Raw genomic sequence first — 14686 nt, 5'->3', positions numbered from 1 at the left:
ATTCTGAGTCCCCAGAGACTGTCATTGGACTGGTGAGGGTGGCCTGGACTGCAGTAGACTTTGGATTATCAGAGGACGGAATGAGAATTTAGAATCCTTTTTTGTGGGATAAGCCAACATACGCTAACTAATGGAAGAAATGACTCTAGTTTTTCATTTTAAGAACCCCATGTCCATTAAAAAAAAATCTGCCTAGTTTTTTAATTTGTTTTTTTTTTTTTCTCAACAAGGTCTTGTCTTGCTCTGTAACTCCAGCTGGCCTTGTATCCAGTATACATCCAAGGCTGGCTTTGAACTCATGGAATTCCTCCTGTCTTTAAATTGTGGAATGCTGTCATCTGAACATAACATCCATAAATAAATGGTTTATTTATTTTATGTGTATGGATATTTTGCCTGCATGTAAATCTGTGCAAATATGTATAGTGCTTCTGGGGGCCAGCAGGGGGCATAACACACTCTAGAATTGAAGTTATAGACAGTTGTCAGCTGCCTTATGGGTGCTGGGAACTGAACCCAGGTCTTCTGGAAGAGCAGCCAGTGCTATTAGTTGTTGAACAGTCTCTTCCGGCCACCGTTGCCATCCATGCTGGCCAGCATTGTCTAAGAGGAGGGAATCCCAACTAAGAAAATGTGTCTGAAGAGCGAGCTGTAGGCAAGCCTGTAAGGCATTTTCTTAATTAGTGGTTGATGTGGGAGAGCCCAGCCCACTGTGGGTGGTTCCACCCCTGGGCTGGTGGCCCTGGGTTCTGTAAGGAAGCAAGCTGAGCAAGCCAGTCAGCAGCCCTCCTCCATGGCCTCTGCATCAGCTCCTGCCTCCAGGTCCCTGCCCTGTTCGAGTTCCTGTCCTGACTTCCTTCTGGGATGAACTGCGATGTGGAGGTGTAAGCCAAACAAACCCTTTCCTCCCCAAGACGCTTTTGTCTTGGTGTCTCATTGCAGCAAAACCCTAACTAAGGGCTGGAGAGATGGCTCTGTGGTTAAGAGCACTGACTGCTCTTCCAGAGGCCCTGGGTTCAATTCCCAGCCACCACATGGTGGCTCACAACCATCTGTAATGCTCTCTTGTTGGTGCCTTATGTAGAGCCGGTAGTATTTGTTCATTGTCCCAGGATGAGTGCATAGAGCCCTCAGGCTCCCAAATGCTGGGATTACAGCCATGTGCTACCACCACATCCAACCCATTGAAAAATACCTATTTAACTTCAAATAGATACACCTCTGCCCTTTTCCGAGTCAGGGTTTCAGACAGCCCAATCTTCCCTTGGATCTGTGATCCTCCTGTTTCTGCCTCCTAAGTGCAGAGATGTTGGGTTGTTGGGCTCCAGATGGTCTGCAGTTCCTTTCTGGGGTACAAACCCTGACCCAGATGTGGCTCTATGACTGTGGAAACCTGCAGGTATGAGTAAAAAACCAGGAGAAATGTCCTCTGGGGCAAAACACGGCCACAAGGATAGAAGAGAGAACCCAGACAAAGGGTCGAAGATAGATCAAGTTCTGCTTGCACGGATCTTTCTGGAATCTAGTAAAATAGAATGTAAAGAATAGTAGAGAAAGTAATGTTCATTCCTGGAGCGAGCCTTGTGTCTCTGCCTACCACTGCCCTCCTGCCCAGGTCCCTGTGATGCCCATGCTGTGCTGGCTGCAGCAAGATGTGCCACTACACAACCTCTCAAATGTAATTCACCAACATTCTGGAAAGACGGGTTTAACGCCTCATTGCTGAAAGAGTCAGAAGCTGAGGACAGCTGTGGGAAGGCCGTGGGCTGTCTCCAGCTTGGTTTTGCTATTTTATTCTAGGTAGGTGGGAATAGATTTTAGGGAGGCTGTGGAATTAACAATGTTAGAGGGACGTGTGGCTGAGTGTGGTTCAGTGTCTGAGGAAAGGCCAAAGCTGCAGGGGGAGGTCTGCTGGAATGAGATTTTATTGGAAATACCAAGTTGGATGTACACAGACATAAATGTGACTTTCTTGTCTGAAGTTTCCTGGCAGCCGTGCCTTTCCATTGTCCCCGTAGAACCATGCACAGCGGAGTCATTTCACAAACGTTTGAGCATAGGGTTGCGACTCATTCTTCAGCAAGGGCCACCTCCAAATGACAACCTGCAGCAAGGGGCCTCTGTGCCTGGCTCTCGTGAGTAACTCTAGTGACTTCCTGAACTCCTGATCAGAAAGCGGAGGGTGTATGTATCCCACGGTCCTGGATGGGGGCCGTGTTGGTAAAGCATGACCAACCCAGGCTTTGCATCTTTCACATCCCGCCCCTCATGACTGTTTCCAGTGAGTCATGACCTCTTGTGTGAGTTTAGCGGCTGCCCCAGGTAATTTTTTACATAATATTTATGAAACCTTCCTGTAACTGTGACTCACTCTCCTGCTTCTACTCAGAATTTTGTTAAAGCTTTGTATTTCAGGGAGCGATGGCAAGGCCTTTCAGAGAACCCAATTAAGGAAGGCAGGTGGTCAGGGCTGTGCTCTGTGGCAAATGGCCACAGCCCTGAAGTTCAGAGGTGGATGCTAATCTGTTTCTTTTATATTTTCCCCTTATTTTTGGAATCAAAAAAGCAATTCATATAACACACTTGTCAAAATACTCCAAGATGATATGAATGCATAAGGCAAAGCTACAAGGTTTTTTTTCTTTTTTTGCCTTTCCCCTCCCACTACTCTTGACACGTAAGTAACCATGGTAACTGTTCAGTATATTCTTCTGGGACTTTCCATACAAACGTGTACATCTTAATTCATTTAGTGAATCACAGTCACACTGTCCCTATAGGAATACATGCTCGGCATGGATATTTAGGCTTACAGACGTCAAATAACTCATCCAAAGTTTTTGTATATGTGTATGTCTACCCATCTATCATCTGTCTGTCTGTCTGTGTACACAGGAATGACTACATACATGCCACAACGTATATGTGGACATCAGAGAATAACTTGTAGGAGTTTGTAGGGGGAGGTGCTGATACTAAGGTCTAGTTCTCTAATTGGTTCTTGACTTGTCAGTAAAGAAGGCAGGGGCTGGGCAGGGGAGCGGGGGAGGGCAATTGCTGGGCAGATGGTACAGGTGGAGCTTCTGGGTCCCAAGAGAAAAAGGCACCCAGGGACAGGGAGAGGGTCTTTTTTGGCCACGCTTTGGAACTAGAAACAGCTGCAATCATGTAAGATCTCCCGGTAGCCGGGGCCTGCGGCTCTGCTGCGGGCGGGTTGCCAGAGCTGTTTGGCAGGGACAAATTGGAACAGGCGGGTGGGTTTGGGGAGGAAGGAGAAATGGAGATAATAAATTAACAAGAACACACACGTCCAGGCAGGAGGTGTCTGCGCCCAGCAATTGTGCCACGATAGGCAAGCTGTAAAGTGACAAACCGAGTGTGTGTGTGTGCCCTTTATCCGAGGGTTCAAGGGTCTCGGGAGTGGGCTGGTGGAGCGGTCGGCTCCCGGAGGAAAGGTGGGTAGGAAAGAGAAGCCGGGTCAGGCTGGAGCCACCCTTCTGCCTAGGCCCTGGTGGAACAAAAGGGAGCCCGGAGTGGGCCGGTGGAGCAGTCAGCTCCCAGGCAAAGGCTGTAGTGTGATTATAAAACTACGCATAAAAGGAGTTGGCTCTTTCCTTCCACTGCGTAGGTTCCAGGGATGGAACTCAGGCCGTCACAGGCTTTAGCCACAGGTGGCTTTACCCACCAAGTCACCTTGTTGGCCCCTCTGTGTACATTTCAGAAGGAAAGTGCCGTCATAAAAGAATACCACCAGCAATAAAGTGTGGCTCACACACACAGTGCAGGATATTTGGGCATAGAGAACAGAGAACTCCTCCAATTTCACAAACCTGCAAAACTCACAGCTGGTTGCCTTTGACCTCGAACCGGGCTCTTCCGGGCACCTCCTTCTTCCCAGTCTGCTCTGCATCGCTCCAACTTGCCAGGCCTTCGTGACTCTGCATTCCGACTCTTTAAAGTGATCTCCTTCTCCGTACACAGGCATGCATGCATACGTGTGTATTTGTTTTACATTATTTATCAAGTGTGTATGTACACATGCACACATGTGCCGGGGTGTCACAATGCAAGTGTGGAGGTCAGAGGGCCCTTTGCTGGAGTTGGTTTTCTCCTTCAACCCTGGGCATTGGACTCAGGTCATCAGGCTCAGAAGCACTCGTCTGCTACTATAACAGGGGAGATTGGTCGTTGGACTGATTACGTCAGCTTCTCACAAGTGAGAGGCATCTGAGAAGAGGGAACCCCAACTGAGTAAAGTGACCCACCAGACTGGCCTACGGACAAGCCTGGGAGAGGGTCCTGCTCATTGCGGGTGGTGCCACCTCTGGGTGGGTGGCTTTGGGTTTTAGAAGAGAGCAGGCTGAGCAAGCCATGAGGAACAACCCAGCCAGCCGCATTCTTCCATGGCCACTGCATCAGCTCCTGCCTCCAGGTTCTCTGCCCCGTTTGATTTCCTGTCTCAACTTCCCTCAGTGATTGGCCCCATAGTGTGGAACCATGAGCCGAAATAAGCCCTTCCCTTTCTGTTTTCTTTGCTTATAGTGTTTTATTGTGGCATAGGAACCTTAACTAAGAAAAGAAACCCCAACTGAGAAAATACTTTACTTAGACTACCCAGTATGCAAGTCTGGAGGGCATTTTTTTCAATCAGTGAGTGATGCGGGAGGGCCCAGCTCACAGTGACTGGTGCCACCTTGGGGCAAGTGGTCCAGGCTTCTAGAAGGGAGCAGGATGAGCAGGTCAGTGAGCAGCACACCTCTGTGGCCTCTGCATCAGTTCCTGCCTCCAGGTTCTTGTCCTGTTTGATTTTCTGCCTTGGTGTCCCTCGGTGATGGAAGCCAAACACACCCACTTCTCTGGAAGCTGCTGAGAAGCCTACAGAGACGTTTCTAAGCTGTACCCCAGCAATGGAAGCCCTGACTGTGGCAGTTGCCCAGGAAGCCAACACATGATCTCCTCCAGTGGGGCTCATTCAAATCCATCGTCACCAGCTTTCTGTTTTCAATGACTTCCTTCACTCCCCGAGCTTGGCTGTCCTGGGACTTGCTCTGTAGACCAGGCTGGCATAAACTCAAAGATCTGCCAGTGCTGGGATTAAAGGAGTGCGCCACCACACCCAACCTAAACCTTTCTTTAATTCCTTTTCTCACATTGGACATTTAAACAGGGTGGAGTCTGGCCCTGAGGTCACCACTCCCATATCAGGGTTTTCTCTTTATCTCCTTGAGTACTGAATTCCTTCTTTTTATCTCCTCGAGCACGGGACTTGGCTCTGTTACACTTTCTGATGCTCCTTTTCTCTTCTCTTTCTCCTTTCTCTGTACATTTTCTATTTCTCTTCAGCTCGCTCCCTTTCATTATAGGTCTATATAACCGTGGCCGATAATGACCGAACAGTAAGTCAATACTAGTCTATCAAGAAGTCTTCTCTGCCAGAGTTGTTACTTCATAACTCTTTGATTTAGGTTCAGACAGATTCTCTTTGGACAAGGAAGGCAGCCACATTATTTGCCAAGATATCACAATAATAGCCTCCTCTGAAAACTCTTGAGCCAGGCCCCCACAGTTCAAATGGCTCTCAGCACCGCAGTCTTTCACACTCCTACCAGGATGGCCCATTAAAGGTTTAAAACACTCATCTGCTTTCCTAATCCAAAAACTCCCATTCCTCCAAGCAAAAGCACGGTAAGGCCTATCACAGCGACACCCCAGTCCTTGGTACTGACTTTTGTCCTGGGGAGGGTTTCTATGGTTGTAAAGAGACACCATGACTCATACAAAGGAAAACATTTAATTGGGGGTTGACTTACAGGTCCAGAGATTTGTTTAGGTCATTATTGTCATGGTGGGGAGCATGGCAGCATACAGGCGGGCATGGTGCTGGAGAAGGAGCTGAGCGTTCTACATCTGTATCAGCAGACATCAGGAAGAGAGAGAGACACACACTGGACGTGGCTTGAATATTTGAAACCCCGAAGCCCACCCCCAGTGACACAGTTCCTCCAGCAAGGCCAGTTTCTCTGATCCCTGTCAGGAGGTATCATTTCCTAAAGACCGAGCGTTCAAAGCTCTGAGCCTGTGGGGCCATTTCTATCCAAATCACCAGCCTGGTTTTTCTTCAAGGATCACATTAGGCCTTGCCGCCGTGGTCTCATGATGCCATATGACGATGCTGGGTCCTCTCTGGGTTATCCCATCTGTAGATAATGTCTGTCTGTCCCTCAGCAGAGATTTGAGTTTTTTTGTTTGTTTGCTTGCTTGTTTGTTTTCTTTAATCACAAAGTATTGTCTTATTTCTACACTTTATAGGAATTAACTTTCTCTTACACTTAAAAAGACAATTTAGGTGGAGACATTGAGGACGAGCTAAAAAACACAGTGTGAAAGGCCATTGTTCTTGATGAAGTTATTGCTCTAGGTCCCATTGGGTCAGGATTAATTCACAGTGAAGTCACTTGTGGGGCATTGGGCTATGCACAGACAGTCTGGTCTCCAGTCGAATTGAGAGGCGGAACCCCAGTATCCAGTGGTGGTAATTCCCACCTCCATGGGACAGAAGGCATTCCCTCATGTCTCCTGGACTCCTGGCTCCTGTCAAAGTTACTGCCCTCCACAGCCCTGACTGGAGAAGCTGTGGCTAGTAGTCACACAGACAATGTCCCAAACTTCTGATCTTCCGGCTAGACTCCTCCCAGTTACCTAGCAACAGTAAGATACCTGCCCACTATAAGAGGGGCTGTTTGGCCCTACCTCGCTCTCTTCTCTCCCTCTTACTCTTGTATGCTTTTACTTTCCTTTCTCTTCTCCCCCCTCTCACCTTTCTTACTTTCTAGCCTTTCTTCTTTCTCTCTCCTTTCCCCCCTTCTCTCCTCTTGGCCATGGCCAGTCTCTTGCTCTCTCTTTTACCTTCTCTCTTTCTCCTTGCCTTTCTACAATAAAGCTCTAAAACCATAGACTGTCTCTGTTCATCAAGGCTCACTGTGCTTGGATGATGGGATAGGCTTTCCCCTAATGAGCCGTTTCTAATCTCCCATCAGAAGGCCATCCTGTGCTCCAGCCACGGACCGGACTTAGGACTCTCGCCTGCATGGGAACCTGTCTCCCTCTGCCTTCTCTCCTGTATCTCCAGGGCTGAGGGTGTTGTCCTGGGGTCCCTGGTATCTGGGGGCTGCTTGTCCTCCCCCCCCGTTGAGTGGGGACCAGTGGCTTCACACAGCCAGATGCCCACCCAGGTCCAAGTGGAAAGCATCCAGCAGCCCTCCCGTCCACCTGCCCAGAGCACAGGAGCTCTGGCTGGACGTGGTCTCTCTCCCTCCCCCCTCTTCCTCCACACCCCCATGCTCCACAGTCACTCACACCCCACTTCCCATCACCAAGCTGAAACTACACTCATTTGCCTTTACAGAGCTTGAAATTAGAGAGATGACAGCCACATTTCCCAAGCAACCACTATAATGGAATTTTTTTCTCTGACTTTATCCTTACACACACACAAAAAAATCAACCTTAAGTAACCCATGCCAACAGTTATCTGTCTCCATTTCCATGCTTTCAGTGAAAATATCTTTGAAATGATTTATCTATTTTTTGCTTTTTTCAGCTTTTATTATTATTGTTATTATTATTATTATTATTATTATTATTATTATTATTATTATATTTTTGCATGGTGTTTTACCTGCATGTATATTTGTGTACTGTGTGTGTGCTCCTGTGGAATCAAAAGAGGGCATTGGATCCCCTGGAACTATCGTTACAACAGTTGGGAGCTGCTTTGTTGGCACAGACAATCCAACCCAGGACCTCTGGAAGAGCAGCCGGTGTTCTTACCCACGGAACCATCTCTCCAGCCCTAGTTTCTGTTCCCTTCGGCCTATAAAACCAACCCGTCCTTGGTTCACTGAAAATTTTGATTCTCTTTTTTTTGTGGACTGAAATGCTGCCCAAGCCTTGAGTCACATATAGATCTAATAAAGATCTTTAAATTTTTTATAATCTCACCCTTTGATGGATCGCAGCTATCCTTGCTCCTCATCAAAACCTCCGGCTGACTCAGGCCTTTGATGGCTTTTCCTTGAACTAGTCTTTGAGGGCTGCCGGACGATCATGTAAGCGCAAATCCAATACCTGCCTCTCCCTCCATTTTAACCAGTTGTCAGTTAACCCTTACCCTTCGTTTATTTATTTTTCCTTTTGTTGTATTTACTTATTCATCTCTCTTTGCTCGGGAACAGACTTGGACTCCCAGCTTCCCTAATGGTTCATATTTCACATTCTCTCCCATCCTAGTCAGCCGAGTGCTCCTGGTCCCAGATTTAGCCAGTGTGATGTGCCCCTTTGATGTGCTCTAAGCATAGCCTAACGCGCACCAGGCGCACCTCGTTCCTTCCTTCCCCCAGCCCTGAAATCAGCCATGTCTCCGATGTGTTGTTTTCCTCAGTGAGGATGTTTAGAGTTCAGACTTGGGTGACAGCTGCTGCCTGTGGGTTATCTGCTCCTGGGCCCTTTCAGGAAACACTCTTCTATGTGCATGAGTTCATGCCTGTGACTCCTGCTCTAGGGCATCACAGTCTGGGTTTATATTTCGTACTGGGACTTCTCAGACTGAGAAGGCTCTCACACATATGTTATCAGTGCAAGAGGCATCCTGAGATGACTCCAGGGGAAGGGGACCGTTTTAGCTCACTGACAGAGTGTTGCCATGGCTTTTTGTCACACTGTGTGGCTATGTTGGAGAAGCCCTTTAAATGTCCCTTGGGCTCAGCTTCTTTGCTTTAACACAAGGGTGTGGTCTTATTCTTTGTAACCCCATTTAGGAAGCTCAGGCACAGAAGACACCATGTGGCCTTGTAAAGTGTATTTCTCTTCCGCATCAGGGTCAGCAAGGATGCTCAGCGGGTAAAAGTGATTGCTGCAGAAGATTGACAACCTGAGTCCTGCCCCCCAAACCATGTAGAGGTGGAAGGAGATACCTGACCCCACTAAAGATGCCCTCTGACACCCACAGTGTGAGGAGGTGTGGTGTCCACCTGTCTTGTTAGGTTTTGAGACAAAACCTCTTACCAGTCTGGACTTTGCCAAGTAGGTTGGGTTGGCCACAGTGAGTCTCAGGGTTACCCCTTTCCATGTCGCCTGGAATTATGAGTCATCACTCTTCCTCCATTTTAACCAGTTGTCAGTTAGCCCTCACCCATCTATTTATTTTTTTTCTTTTGTTGTATTTACTTACCCATCTCTCTTTGCGCAGGAGCACAGGCTTGGACTCCCAGCTTCCCTAATGGTTCATGTGTGTATCTGTGTGCATGTATGTGTATGTGATTGTGTGTGTCTGTGTGTGCATGTATGTGTGTGACTGTGTGTCATTTGTGTGTTTTGTGTGTGTATATCTATGTGTGTGTATGTATGTATATATGTGTGTGTGAGTGTGTGTCATTTGTGTGTTTTGTGTGTGTGTATATCTCTGTGAATGTATGTATGTATGTATGTATGTGTCTGTGTGTGCATGTATGTGTGTGTCTGTGTATGTATGTGTTTGTCTCTGTGTATATGTTGAATATACATGTGTGTCTGTGTTTCTGTGTGTGATATGTGTATGTGCATGTGGTTATTTGTGTATATATGTGTGTGGTTATGTGTATGTTGTGTATGTGTGTGTCTCTGTATGTGTGAGAATGTATGTATATATGTGTGTGTCTGAATGTGTGAGTGTGTATTATGTATATGTGTGTATGTGTCTGTGTATATATGTTTATGTATATATGTGTGTATGTGCTTGTGTATATGTATGTGTATGTTGTGTGTATGTGCATGTGGTTGTTTGTATACATATGTGTGTATAACTGTGTGTATGCTGTGTATGTGTGTCTCTGTGTGTGAGTGTGTATTATGTATGTGTGTATGTGTCTGTGTATATATGTTTATGTATATATGTGTGTATGTGCTTGTGTGTATACATGTGTATGTATGTACATATGCATGTGTGTCTGTGTTTGCATGTATGTATGTGCATGTGTATGCATGTGCATCTGTTTGTGTGTACCCCACCCAGCATGTGGAAATCAGGCAACATGTGTTGCACATTAGTCCTGTCCTTCCATTGTGTGGGCCCTGGAGACTGAACTCGGGCGGTGAGGCTTGCATGGTGTGGTGGTTTGAGTGAGACTGCTGTCCATAGGCTCAGATGTTTGAATATTATGACTGGTACTCTTTGGGGAGGCTTAGTTGGTGCAGCCTTGCTGGAGGAAGTATGTCAGTGGGGGTGGCCTTTGAGGTAACACCTCTACCATTTCCTGTTTGCTCTCTCTGCATATGAAGTCCCAGCTTCCTGCTCTGGCTGCCTTGCTTACCTGCCTCGGTGGGACCACGGCTAAGATAAGCCCTTTCCCCTGTAAGTTGTCTTGGTTGTGGTGTTAAGTCACCGGGCAAGTGCTTTCCCACCAAACTGTCTCAGTGACCCTGAGCCTGGCCTTTTCTAGGGGCCTGGGCCTGGAACTCAGGTCCTTGTTATCAAGGCAAACACTGATGGCTGAGCCATTCCCCGGGCCCTACGTGCATTAATCGGAGAAGGTGTGTATCTCTATCTGTACTGCAGAAATGCCATAGGACGGTGTCTATTCAACATTTCTTCCCCAGTCCATGCCAGCAATGTTACATTGGTTGCTTGAGGTCAGCCTCAGAAGGAGCGGTTACACAAAAGAGAGGGAAAGTGCTCTGAATCAGGGTTCTCCCCTCCCCAGGCCCCCCAGAGCACTTCCTGTTAAATACCCAGTAAGACATCACTGCCCACCAATGGATCTGTCCCTTCTAGAACCCAGCACCCAAGCCCTTACCTCCTCCGTAGCTCTTGGCTTTATCTCATGCATTTGCTTACCCGTGACCCACAAAGGCATCCTTCCATCTACCTGCTGTTTAGTCTCACACCTGCAGTGGTGGTGTTCATAGATTGCCACCAAATAGACTGTTAACGCAGGAACCACAGGAGGGACCTGAAGCTGTCATACTCACTGGGAAGTGGCTGACCCCAAGTGCTTATTGAAAGGCTCTGGAGGGAGAAGCTTCCAGGTGAAAACTGATTAAGTTAGTAAGACAGAAGGGGGAGTGGTGTGGGGAGGGGGGGAATGGGAGCTCTAAGATTTGTGTGTGGGGGTGTGTGGGGGGGAGTTCTCCTGGGAACTTGGGCTGTCTGAGAGAACATCTGGTTGTCAAGGAAGGGTTGATTTTCTGCTCACCTTCTCCGGAGAGGTATTCAGTGTGCTAAGCAGTAGGATTTTCCACTTTCCATTAAATCACAAACGCCAATAATTATAAATAGAAACGTGTTTTAGAATGTGGCCTTTTCTTTTCTTTTCTTTTCTTTTCTTTTCTTTTCTTTTCTTTTCTTTTCTTTTCTTTTCTTTTCTTTTCTTTTTTCTTTTTGGTTTTTCGAGACAGGGTTTCTCTGTATAACCCTGGCTATCCTGGAACTCACTCTGTAGACCAGGCTGGCTGGCCTCGAACGCAGAAATCCACCTGCCTCTGCCTCCTGAGTGCTGGGATTAAAGGCATGCGCCACCACGCCCGGCTGAATGTGGCCTTTTTCATTCGCCCACTGCGTGACTACTTCTCTCGGGGTGTGCGAAAGCACTTTGCCTGTGGTATTAGAAATGTTAAGGGCACGGAAGGGTTACCAAGGGAGACACACACTTGCTCTTTCCAAGGCCTGAGTTCAGGCACTTGGAACCTGATGCCTGCTTTTGTCGGGGCTCATACAAGCAGACGCATTGATGACAGTGTAGGAGTGGAAGGGTCCCGTCCAGTTCTTCACCTATTATGATGGTCAGGACCCAGATTCCCAAACTGAAGGTCACCCAGAGAAAATCGTAGAAAAGTCAATTGCAGCTTAACATGACACGGTTGGCTCACAGGTGGAGAGTTAAAGCCCAGGGGAGCTTGATGCGTTTGGGTTTTAATGAAGCATTCATGACTGTGGAGAGATAGGACAGCACAGGGGGTCTGTTCTGAAGACAACAGACTGAGGGGACTCAGCAGGACTCACTCACTGTTCAGATTCTTCCCTTCCTTAAGGTTCTCTCTCTTTCATCTGGGGCAAGAAGCAAAAACCCTGCAAGTGGCTCTCCCAGGGAGAAAGGAGAGAGGAGGCAGGAGCCTCTAGAGATGTTATGGCTGGTTCTGAGCACAAAGGCTTTCTATGACCTGCCTTGGGGAAGAGCTTTCTTTTTTCTGTCCAACTTCATTTTAAAAAGTAGTGTGTATTGTATGTGTGCATGTGCTGTACATGTGAGCATGTGTGTGTGTCCGTGTGCACAAATGTGCGCATGTATGTGTGTTCTATGTGTGTGCAAGTGTGTGTTTTATGTGTGTGCATGTTTCTGTATGCACAAGTGTGTGGTGTATGCATGCATGTGTGCATTTGTGTGTGTGTTGTACCTGAGTGCATGTGTGTGTGGTATACTTGTGTGAATGTGTGTGCATGTGTGTGTCTACATATCACGCTCTGCAGGCTGGCTGGTGTCTTGCTCTATTGCTTTCCATCTATTAATTAATTAATTAGTTTGTTTCTGAGACAGGATCTTACTGTGTAGCTCTGGCTGTCCTGGGACTTGCTTTGTAGCCCAGGCTGGCCTCAAACCTACAAGGTCTGCCTGCCTCTGTCTCTGAGTGCTGGGGTGCAGTACTGTGATGGGCTCCATTTTGTTTTTCAGACAGTGTCAATTACTGAACCTGAAGCTTGTAGATTCAGTTGGCTAGGAGATCCCAGGTATCCTCCTGTCTCTGTCCCTTCAGTGCTGGACTGTAAGCACACGCTGCCATGCCTGGCTTTTTATTGTAGGTAATGGGTGGTGGTGGTGTCCATACTCAGGTCATGCTTACACAACAAACACCTTACTCACCCGTTTCTCTAGCCTGGGACCTCAGGTTTGTCCTGTTCACTTTGGGAGAGGGAAGCGGGAGGGCCCTTGCATGCAGCCTGTCAAGGGGCCCCGCTTGAGGTGCTATGCTCTGACCCGTCATCAGAACAAAAAAAAAGTGGTTTTGCCTTAAAATGATAGAGTTACACTCAGCTGTCTGCTTCTCTGCTCCTCTTCCTCAGCAGAAATGGTATCATTCCCGCACTGTGGGAAAACACAGGCTCGATCTGAGATGGTCTCAGCTTCCAGCTCACTGTGTGGAAAACTCTCCTGTTCTCAGGACTCAGTTAAGAATTAATTAAATAAAAGAATTGAGGAGAAAAATGTTCATCCCCCCCTCCTCCCCAGATTCCTTTGGCATTCATCTCTTGCTTCAAGGTTGTCAGCCCTGGTTGGTTTCCCTGCTGGGGTTTTGTTCTGTGAATGTCAGGTGACCATCCTCTGTGAGGAGCAGCAGTGGGTTGCTCCTGTGTCCCCTGCTCCCCAAGGCCCCTGAGCCCTCTCCTGTCCGGCAGCAGCCTGCTCTACACTCAGGTCTATCTTCCTCTGTCATTCTTCATCGGGGACATTTGGCTGAGTGCCAGCTCTGCTCCTGGCTCTGTGGCACACTATGGGGTGCAGGGAGGAACATGGCAGCTGGATCTCTCCTGGGGTGCAAGGCGTCACCAGTTAGGGTTCCGCTTCCTGGACCAAGAGCTTCTGTTTGTCCTCCACACTCGAACTCACCTCACTGCATCTGTTCACTGTCTCAGGAGCTGCTCGCACGAGAGCCTTTCTTGTCCCCAGCCTCTGATTGCTCCAGCAGGAGCAGGGCATTGTGAGGGAGGCTGGAATGTGAGTTTTTCTGTCTGTCTTCCTGTGCTGTCAGGAAGACTCAACTCTTTTCAAAACAGCCTTCCCTGGGTCTCTCTCCCACCCTGTGTCTCCTCTCTCTTTGTCTTTGGGTTTAGTTCCTATGTTTCTTGCAGACTTTCATACCCCATCTTGTAAATAATACCTTTGTGAATATATTCTTTTGAAATTACGTCACTCTGGAGGACCCATCTGTTTTCTGCTTGGGTTCTGACTTGGATCACCCCAGCCTTTGTGCACAGTGAAGTGTGGATCATCAAGGCAGGGCTTCTCACATTCAAAAGCATTCACAGAAACCCATGGTGCCTAATGAGGAGTGAGTTACAGCTTAAGATTTCTCCTTGTTGGTTATCTCCGGAAGGCTTTTCTCAGTATAAATTTTCCGCTACACAATGTGGTATAAATTATTACTGAAAAGCGTTTTCCACAGTGAATACATTGATAAAGCCTCTACCCTGCATGAATTTCGTGATGGTTAATGAGATGTAAGCCTTGGCTGAGCACTTACCACCTTCGCCTCCCAGGGCCTCTACTCAGGCCGAGTTCCCCTTCTTCAGTCAGAGAAGTACATCATTAAACTTCTTTTCTCCGGCTCACTTCTCGGTTCTCTTAGTCTCTGCTGTGGAGTCTCCTATATGGGGAAGGTTCGTTCTTGACTGTGTTCCTGGGTTTTTACTTCATTCTTAGCAGAGCTGTAGCAGAACAGCTTTGCATCTCTGTGGAAGAGACAATGTTGCATTTTTACAGTTCCCAGAGCATCAGTCTGATCAGTTATTTCTCTGTCGGTGAAAAGAGCCAACTCAAGCCAGATTAAATTATGCCACATGCAGGTTTGTTGGGAAGGGAGAGAGAGGAAAGAAGAGAGAGAAAGAAAGAGCGTGTGTGCAGAGAAGGAGGGAAAGAGAGAAAGAGGAGGAAGAGGAGGA

Source organism: Mus pahari, chromosome 3 (genome assembly GCF_900095145.1).
Source record: "Mus pahari chromosome 3, PAHARI_EIJ_v1.1, whole genome shotgun sequence".
Classification (NCBI taxonomy): domain Eukaryota; kingdom Metazoa; phylum Chordata; class Mammalia; order Rodentia; family Muridae; genus Mus; species Mus pahari.
Note: the sequence above shows the minus strand (reverse complement) of the source record.